Consider the following 15,746-nt stretch of genomic DNA (forward strand, 5'->3'; position numbering starts at 1 on the left):
AATCTTATGCTACAAATGACATTTTGCTCCCATGATTACTAATTAAGTTTAGATTTTGGCAGGTAAGTCTAGCCTTGATTATCTTTTTCTCTTAGAAAAGCACAGTAATTCAGATACTCCCATTTACATAAAAGAGCTATACAAATTGAATGTTTTCTCTCAATGGATTTCTCCTGAAACATATATTTTGTTCAAAGAATACAGAAAATAGCTAAATATAACATTTTACTTTCCTCAAGAACTGTTGTCAGTACTTCTTTTAAAATTCCAGCACCTTCACATTTATGAATTTATTTAAAATCCATGAACATGAGAATTTTTTAAAAATTGATTTACATAGTAAAAAATAAAAATAAAAAAGGTTGACTGGTACAACACACACATATTTTCACAAGCCAAAATCCAGGTTTAGATTTTCCATAAGAGATTAAAAAGTCATTAAGCCTGTTTTCCACTTCATAAGCAAAGGAAAATGTTTCTCTGGCCCACAAAGGAAGAAAATTTGCTAGGTTGTACTTACACATTACCATTTGAAGGAAGTACAGGAAAGGGTAGAACATGAAGGAACCACAGCTACAGTGATTATGGCAAAATTTGTACTTGGGTGGCCAGGTTTTCTCTGAATTGAAAATCAGTACCGAGAAAAAATTGTCCTTGGATGACACATGGAAATTGCAAGCTTAAAAAAAAATACACACACAGACCCATAGACACGTAGACATGGAGACACACACACACACACACAAAATGGCAAGAATACACACACACATACACATACATATATGTAGTCTTGAAGGAGCAAGGGGTCTAAGTAATTCTGCAGAGGTATGAGATATGGAATTCTAAAGAATACCAGAAACAGAACACAGCACTAAGGAATAAGTTGTTGCTCCTGGCAAAGCTTAAAATAGGTAATGGGATACTCTGGAACATGTTTCAGTATGTAGGGTAACATCTGTGGAATATTTTCCCTAAAACACTATTTTTATGACTCCTGGACCATTAGTTTCTTGATTTAGAGATCCCAGAAGCCAGTTCCCAACCCTTGGAACTACCATTTCACAAGACAGTGAGTGCTCTGGTCCATATGCTAAGTCATTACAGTTTTAGACTACATTCAGAATGGATCCAATGGATGATAGAATGGATAAAAGTTTGATAAGGTGTGGTCACTTCAAAACCCAGACTTGAGAAAATGTGATCATTAATTCTGAGATGTGTAAAAGGAAAATCTTTTTTTGTACTACCACTAACAAATGCTGAATGCCTAGAAACATAGTAAGCTTTTACAATTGAAGAAAAATGAATAGGAAAAGTTGACAGAGATTAACACTCAACTGTGAATGAAGAGCATTACAGTATAATTACATTCTAAAGGGCATGTGTTTCCACTCTATACAAATAGCTGTCCAATTTGCTGACAAGATATCAACTGGAAGAAACCATACATTCATTTATTCATTCATTTAACAAGTATTTGTCAAGTGGCTATGCTGTACGAGGCGCTATGCTATATGCTAGGGATCCAAAGACATAAATGAAATTATTCCTGCCCTTAAGGAGCTTATATTTAATTGGGCGAGAAAGCAATTTTATAAGTAAGGTTTACTTACTTATAAAGATTAATTAAATGCAAATTGTAAATGAGGCAAATGCAGAGTAATTTCAGAAGAGGTGAGAGGCGAGGTCTCATATAGGTGATAGCACCTGAGACGAGCCTTGAAGGAAATCAGTCATTCTAAAAGGAAGGGGTGTATTGAAGGCACAGAGGGCAAGCTATGCAAAGGTACAAAGATGGGAAATGGAATGATATGTACAGGCAACAGTATGTCATCCACGTTGGTCAGAAAATACAGTGTGTGAAAGGGTGTATATATAGGATATTAAAATAACCTGGCAGTTTTTCAAGTGTCCATTAAGTTAATTGCTTGGTATAGACCAAATAGACAGCCAACACCATTTTTTGTATTCTCTGATGCCAAACAGGGTTGCTGATTTATTAGTGACTTTGTGGTCCATATTGTGGAGTCTCTCTACTGCAAAATACTTAGTACCTTTGATAGTAAATTTTAGAATCAACAGGAGAAATAGCTAGCCACATTCTCTCATTTAGTTTCCTGCGTAACAACAACATCAATCTGGCTGATTGAATCTTTAGCTTTTTGTGTTGTTGTTTTAGTGCCTTTATGAAGAGTGTGGTCAGATATCAAAGATGCCAAGATCATCCAATGCATCCTGGAACATCCCCGGTCATCTTGACTTTTGTTGTGCCATTAGACTTTGATGACCCAGGAAGAGAGAGTGAAACTGATGACTTTTTGCAACTGTGCCTCACTTAAATCCAATTCACATACAAGTAAAGATATCCCCCCATGATGTCACTGGTTCTCTTTGAAAACAAAGGCTATGAACAACACAAATAGATAAACTATTTTTCCCACCAAAGTTTATTTTCTGAATTGATAACTTTTACTTCTCACTTTTTTAATATCTTCATCATTTTCCAGTACAGCCACCGACACCAACATCAAATCCTCCAGTGTGACAAAGAAAAAATTGAGTAAAACCTAACCTAACTGACTGCATCTGATAATATATGCATCACTTCACACCCATATTCTACCATCTTCCTATCCATGGTATGGTATGTTTCTTTCTCTTTCAGGGAAATCAAGATCGATTATTGCAATTAATTTGAATTTGACTTTCTGCCAAATTTTTCAATGGCTAGATGGATGGATAGTCATGATAAAAGTAAGACGGGGGGGGGGCGGCAGAGCCAAGATGGTAGTGTAAAAGCAGTGACTTGCTTGAGTTCTCCCCCAAATCCCTCCAAATACCTATAAAAAATGGCTCTAAACAAATTCTAGAGTAGCAGAACCCACACAAGGATAGAGTGAAACAAATTTCCAGCCCAAGACAACCTGGATGGTTGATTCAAAAGGTCTATTGCACCAGTATGGGAGAGAAGCACAGTTCAGCATATGCCACGCACATGCTCCCGGCCTCAGAGAACCTGGAGCAGGTCTCAGCAAACCTAAGCAAGCCTCAGAAGACTGAATCATGGGGAGCTGTGGTGGTTTCCTGACTTCTCAACCCACAAACACCAAAGACAACTTAGAAGGTCAGTAGGAAAAGTCTGATGAACCGCAGTGAAAGAGGAGCTCAGTTTGGCCCCAGTTCGGGTGCAGCCTGGAAGGGTGGCTGCTTCCAGAGCTCTCTGCCCAGACAGAGACAGCAGAGGGATCAAATGGCTGATCAGAAGGGGATTGCAGGGATGGTGCCAAGACAGGATTCTCTTGCTTTTCCTGTACTTGGATTTGGGTCATAGTTCTGGGTGACAGTCCTGGAGTGAGGAGGAGCACTGGCATGGTGAAGCTTATGGTGGCAGTGGAAAGGGAATCCTCCTCACAGTTCCAAGGCAGAAAAGAGTGCTTGTGGTCAATCACAGACCAGAGCACAAGCCAGGAAAGGAATAAACACCTTGCCTTTGATTGTATCACCTTGGTAGAACTAAAAATTTACAGATCCTTAGAAGTATCTCTGAAAATGGCTGCACAAAACCCACAAAGCTTGGGACAGTACATTCTCCACACTGGAAGCAGATCCCTACTCTAACAGAATTTAAAACTCAAGTAATTGGCTGGGGAAATGAGCAAACACCACAAAAACATCAGACCATAGAATCTTACTTTGGTGACAAAGAAGATCAAAACATACAACCAGAAGAAGACAACAATGTCAAAACTCCTACCCATGGAAGAGCTCAAAAAGGATTTTGAGAAGCAAGTAAGAGAAGTAGAGGGAAAACTGGGAAGAGAAATGAGAGTAATGCAAGAAAATCATGAAAAACAAACCAACTGAACCCAAAAAAGAGACCCAAAAAAACTGAAGAAAATAATACCTTAAAAAATAGACTAACCAAAATGGCAAAAGAGGTCCAAAAACCAATGAAGAGAAGAATACCTTAAAAAGCAGAATTGGTCAAATGGAAAAGGAAGTCCAAAAGCTCACTGAAGAAAATACTTCCTTAAAAATTAGAATGGAGGGGCAGTTAGGTGGCATAGAGGACAGAGTTCCAGCCTTGGAGTCAGGAGGACCTGAATTCAAATCTGGCCTCAGACACATGACACTTACTATGTGACCCAGGTAAGTCACTTAACCCTGACTGCCTCACCAAAAAAGCCAAAAAAAAATTAGAATGGAGCAAATGGAAGGTAATGATTTTATGAGAAATCAAGAAATTATAAAACAAAACCAAAAGAATGAAAAAATAGAAGACAATGTGAAATATCTCACTGGAAAAACAACTGACCTGGAAAACAGATCCAAAAGAGATCTAAAAATTATTGGACTACCTGAAAGCCATGATCAAAAAAAGAGCCTAGACATCATCTTTCAAGAAATTATGAAGGAAAACTGCTCTAATATTCTAGAATCAGAGGGTAAAATTGAAATGGAAAGAAATCACCTATCACTTCCTGAAAGAGATCCCCAAAGGAAAACTCCTAGGAACATTATAGCCAAATTCCAGAGTTCCCAGGTCAAGGAGAAAATATTGCAAGCAGCCAGAAAGAAGCAATTCAAATATTGTGGAAACACAATCAGGATAACACAAGATTTAGCAGCTTCTACATTAAGGGACTAGAGAGCTTGGAACATGATATTCCAGAGGGCAAACATGATAGGATTACAACCAAGAATCACCTACCCAGCAAAACTGAGTATAATCCTCCAGGGGAAAAAATGGACATTCAGTGAATGTCCAAGTGAATGTCCAGTGAAAGTCCAAGACTTTCAAGCATTCTTGATGAAAAGACCAGAGCTGAATAGAAAATTTGACTTTCAAATACAAGATTCAAGAGAAGCATGAAAATATAAACAGAAAAGAGAAATCATAAGAGACTTATTAAAGTTGAACTATTTACCTTCCTACATGGAAAGATAATATTTGTAACTCATGAGACCTTTGTCAGTATTAGGGTAGTTGGAGGGAAAAATATATGTATACCTAGATAGACAGAAAGACAGAGGGCACAGGGTGAGTTGATGATAAAGGTGGTGATATCTAAAAAATAAAATTAAGGGGTGAGAGAGGATTATACTGGGAGAAAGGGAAAGGGGGAGATAGAAGGGGGTAAATCATCTCACATAAAACAGACAACAAAAAGCTTTTACAGTGGAGGGGAAGTGGGGGGTTAGAGGGAATGAGTCAATATAATTCTTATTGGATTTGGCTTAAGGAGGGAATAACATACAAACTCAATTGGGTATAGAAAGCTATCTTACCCTACAGGAAAATAGAGGGGAGAGGGACAAGAAAGCAGAGAGATGATAGTGGGGAGGGCAGATTGGGAGAGAGGGTAATCAGAAGCAAACACTTCTGAGGAGGGACAGCATCAAAAGAGAGAATAGAATAAATGGGGGGGGATAGGATGAAGGGAAATATAGTTAGTTTTTCACAACATGACTACTATGGAAGTGTTTTATATGACTGCATATGTATAACCTGTATCAAGTTGCATGCCTTCTCAATGAGGGTGGGTGGAGAGAGAAGAAGGGAGAGAATTTGGAACTCAAAGTTTTAAAAACAAATGTTAAAAATTGTTTTTATATGCAACTGGGAAATAAGATATACAGGCAATGGGGTATAGAAATCTATCCTGCCTTATAGGAAAACAGGAGGAGGGGATAAGAGAAGGGAACTGATAGAAGGGTGATTAGATTAGGGAAAGGGGTATTCAGAATGTATGCTGTCTTGGGGTGGGGGGGGGGGTTGATATGGGGAGAAAATATGGAACTCAAAATCTTGTGGAAGTGAATGCTGAAAACTAAAAATAAATTAATTAATAAAAATACAACCCAAAAAAAGACGAAGAAGAAGAAGAAGAAGAAGAAGAAAAAAGAAAAGTAAGACAAGCCCTGTTCTCAAGGAGCTCACATTCCAATAGAGAACACAATGCATACAGAAAGTTTCAGCCTCTAGTTGGATGGAAAAGTGCCATGATCCTTCAGGTCCCTCTGACTCAAAGTATAGTGTTTTATTGCATTATAGCATAATTTTTCTAATTATAAAATAATAAAACATTCATAGAGTAGTTTAATAATCACATGAGAGTAACATCAACATTCATAGTTGAGAAACCTATAACAATAGGAGCATGACTTTTCCTCCAAATTTTGAAGCTTGGAAAATTTGCTAACTAGATTTAACAAATGGATAGCTAGAACAAAAAACACCATCCAAACTTCTTCTAACTATCTAACCATTCTATGTACAATGGACAAGGAACTTAAATGGCTTTTAAGCAAACGTCCACTTCTGTTTTTAATGGTAATTCCAAATCCCGATCACATTTTATTTTTATGTAGAGAAAGACATTTTCAGAGTGACTGCAGAACCATTTTGATTATTTTTTTTATCAATGTGTTAGCTTTTTATTTTGTCCTATTCTTATCCCCATATTTGAAATTATTTCGATGCAAGGCTATTGTATATCTCATTTTGGACCAAATATAAATTTTAAAGTATGAAAATCTGTTTTGTTAATTGAATTTTTAATAACATGGTGCAGCAATAATTTGGTCAGTAGAGAACTACCAGATAAAAAGAGACTTTCCAACTCAATATTCTAAATGAGATGTTCATAGGCTTTCAATTTTTAAAAAAATAATGATGAAATTAAAAAGCTTCTTTGTATTGAGGAAGGTCATTTAAAGAAATGCCTTTTACAAGAATTTCAATTGCTTAGATTGCTTCATTAACTGAAAATCTAGCACACATATTACTTATTGCTTATTCTGAAAAGAACCACTAATAAACTGACAAATTGCAAGCCTGCCAGTTTTTAACGATATATTTTTTTCTATGCCAAAAGAAAAAATTTGCAGTTACTTACTTAGGAATCCATTTAAGGTGAACTTTTCTTAAATATAAAAGCTAAGGAATAATTGATGCTACTAATAAGGTACTAGGATTAAAAATAAAATGTGCTTGAAGGTGTGGTTTTTCTACCCAGATACAAGCCTCAGGCACTATTAAAGAGAATCCCCTTCTTCTCCAAACATTGTATTTATGGAACTTGTTTCACTCTCTAAGTATCAATGACAGATCCACATCATCCCAAGTTAAAGTACGGGGAATAAAAAAGAAAAACCTTCAAAAATGTTCTGGTGATTAAAAAAAAAGATGAAAGGAAAGTTAAATGATGGACGTTTTGTGATTTACAACATGGGTTCATTTCATTTTTTTTAAATTACATTTCATTATAATCAATGCATTTTGCCAATTAATGAGGAATGGGGAGAAAAAATAAACAGTTAGTATAGAAATACAAATACAGTTAACAGTCAATTATCCACAGGCTAAATATTCTATTTTTGCTTTCTGCAGGCCCTAGGTTTTCCTCAGCTGGCCTCTTACTGCCCATCTCTTAGCCATTTCACTGCTCATTAGCACCTATAGCAGAGGCAGAAAAGCAGCCCCAGTAAGAAGTCCTTAGCAGAGGACAGAGCCTTCCTAAAGAGTATCTGGGATTGAATTTATCCATACTATGCTTTCCCCTCCCCCAATCTCATCACAAAAAATACTAGACAATTAACTCTACTCCATTTAAAACTAATCAGAGCAATTCTTCACTTTCAAATTTTTACATGAAATTCCAAACACAAGTATTTATCTATAACAACAATTTCATTAAGCAGCAATGATAAATAAGAAAGTGTAAATATATCATTTCTTTTCTCCATGTAATTCAGTGTATTTTAAACATGTTACAGATATATACTTTTCAGCATTCATGAGAAATATATTAACTATCACCCTTATTTAGAGATATGCCTTAGGTTCTAAATTAGTTGCAGATTTCAATTCCTTCTCTGCCTAAAAGTTTATCCTCCACTAACAACCTTCATTTACACATAGGACCAGCCCTAAGCAAATTCTGAACGAGGTAAAGCCTTTCAGTGCCCTACTTCCCTGTGCACTCAAGGCCCCAAGCTGAAATACTCCACAGAGGTCTGCCCAGCCCAGGTAAAGTGTCTCTCTATCTCTCCCACTTTTTCTCTCCTTTTCTCTGCTTCCCTCCCCTCCTCCCCAATTTTCTATATCCTAAGCTATTTAACATGAGGAAATTGATATGATAAATTCATACTAAAATGTAAATGAATGAAAATAGTTTAGTGTGTTAGCCCTCTCAGGACTAGGCCCATGTTAGAAAAATGGATGTTTATTAACCTAAAGACATTAATCTCTCATTACAGAATTTGTTAGTAGATATATAAAGTAGAATAATGGGGCAAGGAAGGAGTTCTGCATTCATTCAAATCATTGCTGTCTTATATATGCAAAAAGCCAGCCCCGATTGCTAGGTTCCACACCAAAATTAATTTCTTTCCTTTTTGATATTACATGATTTTAATTACTTCATCTCATTGGTCCATTCCTCTACAGCTGAGGTTCTTGACCTGTTTTTCTGTTATGGATCTCTGGCCATGTAGTTGTACAGACCCCTTCTTTGGCGTCTATATAGGCCAATATAGACCCCCTTCTTTGAAAAATTACTTTAAATGCAAAAAAAAAAATTCATACCATTTACAAAGTAGTACTACTTTCACTTGTCTATGCTTATAATTGAAATAAATGCTACAAAAAGTTAGAGGATTAAAAAGATAGAACTTTTTTCCCCATCAGAGTTCATGAACCTGCCTGAAATCTATCTGTGTACTCCAAGTTAAAAACCCCTGTTCTTTTGACCCAGCAATAGTACTTCTAGGGCTATACCCCAAAGAGATCATACAAATGGGAAAAGGACCCACATGTACAAAAATATTCATAGCAGCTCTTTTTGTGGTGACAAAGAACTGGAAATTGAGAAGATGCCAATCAATTGAGGAATGTCTGAGCAAGTTGTGGTATATGAATGTAACAGAATACTATTATGCTATAAGAAATGATGAACAGGCTGACTTCAGAAAAACCTGGAAAGACTTATATGGTCTGATGCTGAGGGAAGTGAGCAAAACCAAGAGAATGTTGTAAACAATAATAGCCACGTTGTGCGATGACTAATATTGATAAACTTAACCCTTCCCAGCAATACAAGGATCTAAGACATTTTCAAAGGCCTCGTGATAGAAAATGCTATCCACATCCAAAGATGGAACTATGGAATTTGAATGTAGATCAAAGCATACTATTTGCTCTTTTTTTCTCTTCTGTTGAGTTTTGTTTCCTCTTTCTGGTGGTTCCCCCTATTGGTTTAATTCTTACTCACAACATCACTAATGTGAAAATATGTTTAATAGGAAAAAAAAACCCTATTCTATGTACCTAACACACAGTAGGAACTTAATAAACGTTTGTTCTGCTCTTTACAGATCCATCTCTAATATACCATAGCAATAAGGTGACAGTTAAACAGCAAAGCATTTTACACATATTATCTTGTGGGAGCTTCAGAAGAACCCTGTGACATAAGCAGGACGGGTTTGGTTATTCTTGTTTTAAAGAGCAACTGAAAAGTTAAGTGACTTCTTCAATGCCATATGTGTAGATAAAGCCACAGTGAATAGATCACTCGACCTGGAATGAAGGAAAACCTGAATTCAAATCTAGTCTTAGACATTCTAGCTGGGTGACCCTGGGTAAGTCCCTTAACCTGACTGCCTCAGTTTCCTCACCTGTAAAATGGAGATAATAATAGCACTGGCCTCTTAGGGTTGTTGTGAGGATAAAATGAGATATTATTTGTAAAGCACTTTGCAAACCTTAAAGTGCTATATAAATGCTATTACTATCTATAATAATAATAATTTTTTTTAAGCTTAGTCAAGACTCAGACCTAATTCCTTTCCACCACACCACAGTATCTTCTTAAATTCACAACCTGTTCAAGGTCACAATAAATTTCTGACAAATCCAGCACCTGCTACGTTCATTTTAGTTCCTCTTTGCTTCAAAAAAAAAAATCTATTAGACAACACAGGAAAGGATTGATTGCTCCTAAGGAGCCTATGAGAAGCTTGGGCCATTGACTATTTTAAAACAAACATAAAAGGTGCTCTCAGGAGAAAAAGAACACCTGACTTGGGGGGTTCAGTCATACATAAGACTCAAAGTTGGCTACTGTAATTGCCTTAGAGAAAAATAACCAATGATATCTCCTGCAGTGTTTTTGGACTGCTGTCCCTAACACCTTTGCTCTCTCTTCTCCACTCTTCCCTGACTCCTCAGTCCAAACACACACACACACACACACACACACACACACACACACACACACACATACACACACACTCACGTGCGCAGGACTGATTCTGTACCTTTATCCCAAAGGCAAGCCCTAATAACATGTTCAAAATTCTATCTTTGAGGACTTAGCAACTTTTCCTAAGATTCAAGGTAGCATGTGCTATCAGATAAAACCCAGCAGGCAAAGCCAGGGCTGAGTTGGCCTGTGTGAAACCGAGGAAGTGACCAGATTTCTACAGGTTTTCATTTTCATAACCTACAAGGAGGTAAATGGATTGCCTCTATTCCTACAAATTCCTTAACTCATCCTCCCCTAGGCTCAAATCTTAGATACAAATGTCACATATTGTTACTCATGGCAATAAGCCTCTTTCTTAAGCCTAGTGCTTTGTACCATTGGCAACAACACATCTTTCAATATTTATAAATAATACACAGGTTGACTGTCCTGATGCACAGCTGGGCCTGTAAGCACATGCCTTCCAGACACGCCCACTAGGCAGCAGGCTCTAGTAAGTCATTGAAAGTCAGGATAATTCAGGTCAAGTTCCTAGACTCTAACATCAAACTGTAGGAAAGGACAACAGCATTTTGTATATTGTCATATAGTACCATCCTCTGGTTTCATCTGTTGATCCAGACTAATTCCTCTCTGTAATCATCCATCCAAGAGACAGCATGTGTAAATACCACAGGCTACCAGACCTAGACCCTGGAGAGCCAAAGCTCTTAACAGAAATCACTGTGTTGGGTAAGGGCCAGATACAGTGTTCTGTATAAAGGAAAGCTGGTTTGTCACAGAAAGAATTTGGGATATGCTGGGCAGCAGACCAGAAACTTGCAGCATAACTGAAGAGCGTTATCCAAAAGTCTGCTAAATCTTCTAAATCCTTGTCTCTGACAAGGACAGACTGATTATGTGACTGCTCCTCTCTCAAATTCTATGTTCCAGCTAAACTGAGATACCAACTGCTCCTTAATCTCACCCTGCTGTCTCCCACCTCTGAATGGGAGCAGGCTGTGTCCTCTTCCAAAGGACCACATTCTCTTCATCCAGTCACCTGGTGCCATCCCTCCCTGCCTTCAGGGTGCTACCTTGTCCAAGTTTACTCCAGTCCTCTCTAATGGAATGTAATCTCTCCATCCCAAATTCTCTTACACCTATCCATGGCACTAATCACATTGCATCTCATAGTATTATTGCATTTGCTGACGCTGTTTCTGCTCCATTAGACTGTAAGCTTTTTGAGTAGAGGGGCTGCATCATTTTACATCTTTGACAGCCTAGTACCTGACCTATGGGCTGTCACAGAGTAGGTTCTTAATATATCTATGTTGAACCGAATTAAAAAGAATCAAATCCAACTGGAGTCACCTGAATGTACAGTTATCCCTTTCACATGGCAGGGGTGAGGGACAAGGTGCCTCCGCGATCTGGAAAATCTGTGTAAAATTTTTTTGGCCCTCTCTTTGTATCAGAGAAGTCTGAATTTCTTTCTTTTTCTTTTACAGAGCATTTACAGTACTTTATTGTAAAATCTGGGTTAAGTATTTGGTCACAGGCTCTGTGTGGTCTGCTGGCCTTTGCATGTTGTCTGTGGCTTCTGCAAAATTCCCATTTAATTTCTTATGCTTACCTGAGATACGGCAAAACCACAGTGGGGAAAGTTGTGATGTGGAAGGGATAACTGTATCTACTTTTTAAAATCACTAGATCTCAGAGGCCAGGGAGAATGATTTTAGATAATTTACACAAAATTAATTAACAAAAAAGGAACTAGTAGAAAAGGTGATGATGAATGGATAAAAAAACAAAAAACAAAACTATCGAGGATACCTTAAATCAACTATGTCCCAAAAGGGCTCACTAGGGATTGAGGGGCCATGTGGGGTTGATGGACAGGTTCATGAATCCTATACCTCTAAATTTCAGCTAGGCATCTTGTTTACTCATGGAGAAGAGGTAGGCCAATATCAGCTGCCATGCCTGTAACTCCAAATCTCCATGGACACAATGAAGCCATGGGCTTAATTATCAATGCACAGAACAAAGAAGTCTCTCTGTTCTTGCAGCTAAATGAGACTGAGGCATATAGATAGCTCACTGGATAGAGTGCTGGGCCTAGAGTCAAGAAGACCTGAGTTCAAATTCAGCCTCAAACACTTACTAGTTACGTGACCCTGGACAAGTCACTTACGTTTGCCTTTATCTACCAGGGAAGGAAATGGCAAACCACTCTGGTATCTTTGCTAAGAAAACCCCATGTACAGTATGGTCCATGGGGTCATGAAGGGGCAGACATGACCAAATGACTCAACAACAACCCAAGGCTCTGCATCTGAGAGATAAGAACCGTAATCTCTCCACCTTGCTGTGGCTCAGTGTATTCTAGATTTGGGGGAGAGATCAGAACCACTGCAGCAAAAAACCTCTTCCTATAAATTAGGCCTTTTGTTTCCTCTTGATAACATACCTGGGATATCCTATCACCAGAATCATTTCAAGAATCAGCAGCAATGACTGTGTTTATCATCATTTTCGCCAATCCCTGATAGAGATGGCATTCTATCTGGAGTTTGTTTTTGTTTTCACTTTCTCAGGAACATTTTGGAAAAACTGAATGATTACTGGGGAAAGCAGCTAAGAACTCGGAAGCAAGGAGATGCTAAATCATTTTCATTTGGGTAATTCACATAACGAAAGGCCAGATGGCATGATAAAAGAAGATCAGGGTTCAAAGCCTGCCTCTAACAATAAATGTGACATGTACCCAAAAGGAAGAATTAGAGAAAAGGGGAATAATATGTTAATTGTACAATGTGAAAGGTTTGAAATTCTGTGCTTTTACTGCCATTCCTCAGGAGATGAAAAAAAAAATGAAGTTTCAAAACCTGATAGAAGCAGACTTTGGGATAGGAACCATTTATTCAATGTAAAAGAAGTCAATGGAACAGTAGCCTAATTTTCTGACATCTGATGAACCACATTTCACTGAAGAATGAACTTAACCTAGGATATTTTCCCCATCAAACACCTTACATATGATGGAGAACTTTTTTTATTTGGAAGAAAATAAAATAGAACTTTAGGTGGGTAAAAACTCAAATACTGGGGAGAAGATATTATAGTAAATAATAAATAATAGTGCTGTGCTCTGGATAAAATGGTGTCTAGTCCTGTGGTATTCCACTACATGGCTTCTCTGTCAACCACATCATTAAAAATGCTTAACTCCTTTGAAAAATTAAATCTATTAACATAGAAATTGGAGTTGGAAGGTATCTTAAAAATCGGCTAGCCTAGCCCCTTTCTGAAGGATGCATTCATTTCCTCTACATCATTTAAAAAGGACATGTGAAAAGATAGAAAGGGCATAGAGCCACAGCATACTTTGGGTCTTTATTTCTCATCTTCAAGTAAAAATGGAGACAAAGCAAAATGAAGCTGTTCTTTGTGATTGACTACTATTAAAATAAACACTGGCATAAAAAACTTCTGAGGCAAACAGCACTGTGGGAGGTAATGTTATAGTAAATGTTAAGGACTAGAAGTAAGGAGCAAGCTAATTTATATGTAAGGTGTACTGCCTCTCGTGAATCTCTCCTTATACTGTTCCTGTACTTAGTTTAAATATTGACCTGTTAAACAATAAAAATAAGGTGGGGTGGGGAGCAAAAAACAAAATCCACATTTGCCCTAGGGTGAAAAAGAAATCATTGTGTTTCTAAATCAGAAAGCTCCTATTATTTTATGGATTACCATTACGGCTTCAGAGCAAGAATTTTATAGTCAATTAAAGAATGTAAGCCAATGAATGGTAATTTGGCCTCTCCTTGTAAAGCCTGAGAATGTCACTCATGCAAATGTAATGCTCAAAAGCAGTGACTTCATAGAGTCCTTTTAAAGACAAATTCCACAAAGAGGAATTTTGGGCAGAAATGCAAAGTCAAATGACCGAATAAACAAACAACGCTTGTTTGCATTTTACAAGTGCATAAAAATGAAATTTCTCAAACTGATTAAAACAAAGAACACATCTTGATCATAGACTTCAAGATGAATGTCTAAGAACATTCTTTAAATCTCCGGACATTTTCTGATTATAATTAAATTAAAATGGAGAAAGTTCTAAAGCTGCCTTTGCTCTCTATGTAGCTTTATAGTTAAAGTTGAACTCCATATTAGAGAGAGAAGAGCATTAGCAGACATGCTGCATATGCCACAGTATGTGATTCACAGGCACTGAGGTCAGCTTTGATGTGGATGATGCTATCTTTATCATTCTGTCACTGACTAGGTTGAGCCTTAATGCAGGCATTTCCTTAGGGGTTGAGGGAAGGTGGTTAGAGATACTTGCCCTCTGCATTAACTAGCCCCCCAAAAAATTGGGGTTCTGCCTAGTAGAAGCTGCGGGACACCAACTTGGTAAATATGATGGAGCACGTTCAACATTCCTTCTGAGCACCCCAGTAAAGATTGCTGGTTTGGCAGTACGCGCCAATATCCCTGAGAATAAGAAAAAGGACCAAAGGGATGCTGAGAAAGAACATGGCGCATGGGAAGAAGGAAGCTCTTTTTCGTTTGTTCATTTGTTCACATTCTTTTCTTTTTTTTTTTTTCATCCAAAGACAAGGTTTATTAGAACATCCGTCATACTGGGCAGGCTCTTAAGGAGTCTGAACATTAGTGAGCTATTGGCTAGATTATAAGAATCTGAGCCCATTTGTTCACATTCTTGTTCAGTCATTTCAGTCCTGACTCTTCATGGCCTTCCTACCCTCCTCAAGCCCCACCTTCCTGCTCCCTCTGAAAATATTGGAATGGTTTGCCATTTCCTTCTCTAGCTCATCTGACAGATGACGAAACTGAGGCAAACAGGGTTAAGTGACTTGCCCAGGGTAATACAGTGAGTAAGTGTCTAAGGCCCAAATTTGAACTCAGGAAGATGAGTCTTCCTGACTTTAGGCCCGGTGCTCTATCCACTCCACCATGCACCACTGCTTTGCCAATAATTAGCTAGACTTAAGCAAGTCACTCTCTTCTCCTAGACTCAGTTTCCTTAACAAATGAATAAAAATTAAAAATTAAAAGGTCCAAAATAGAACATATCCATGGCTCTTTTAAGCTCTAATGATATGGCTCCATGGGGGATGTAATATTTATTAATATTTTACAGATTCAGATTTAAAAGTTTAAGGTTTATAAAATTGTACCCACTAATTATATCTTTCACTAAGTAAACTGTGCAGCCTAGACTCTAGTCATGCTCCAACAGATAGTCATTCCAAAGACTCAGTGAGCTATAAGAGCATAGGTTAGCATATTCTTGCATTGACATTTTTAGTTTTTATCTTACCTTTGTTTCTAAAAATATAACTGCCCCTATTCTAATAAGCAAATCATTGCTTGCAACAAAAATTTAGAAAGAAAGAAAAAAAAACAAAATTTCACAAAACCAACCAACCTATCAGCTGTGACTGATTGTAAAGTATA

At 37.5% G+C, this 15,746-nt stretch overlaps 1 protein-coding gene across 1 annotated transcript in view; it reads right to left on the bottom strand.

Moving 5' to 3' along the window:
- The window catches only part of LOC114031409 (E3 ubiquitin-protein ligase parkin-like), a 1,828,862-nt gene that overhangs the window by 1,261,660 nt on the left and 551,456 nt on the right, over positions 1-15,746 (bottom strand). The gene's annotated exons all lie outside the window — the stretch shown is intronic.

Source organism: Vombatus ursinus, unplaced genomic scaffold, assembly GCF_900497805.2.
Source record: "Vombatus ursinus unplaced genomic scaffold, bare-nosed wombat genome assembly UNPS02015175.1, whole genome shotgun sequence".
Lineage (NCBI taxonomy): Eukaryota > Metazoa > Chordata > Mammalia > Diprotodontia > Vombatidae > Vombatus > Vombatus ursinus.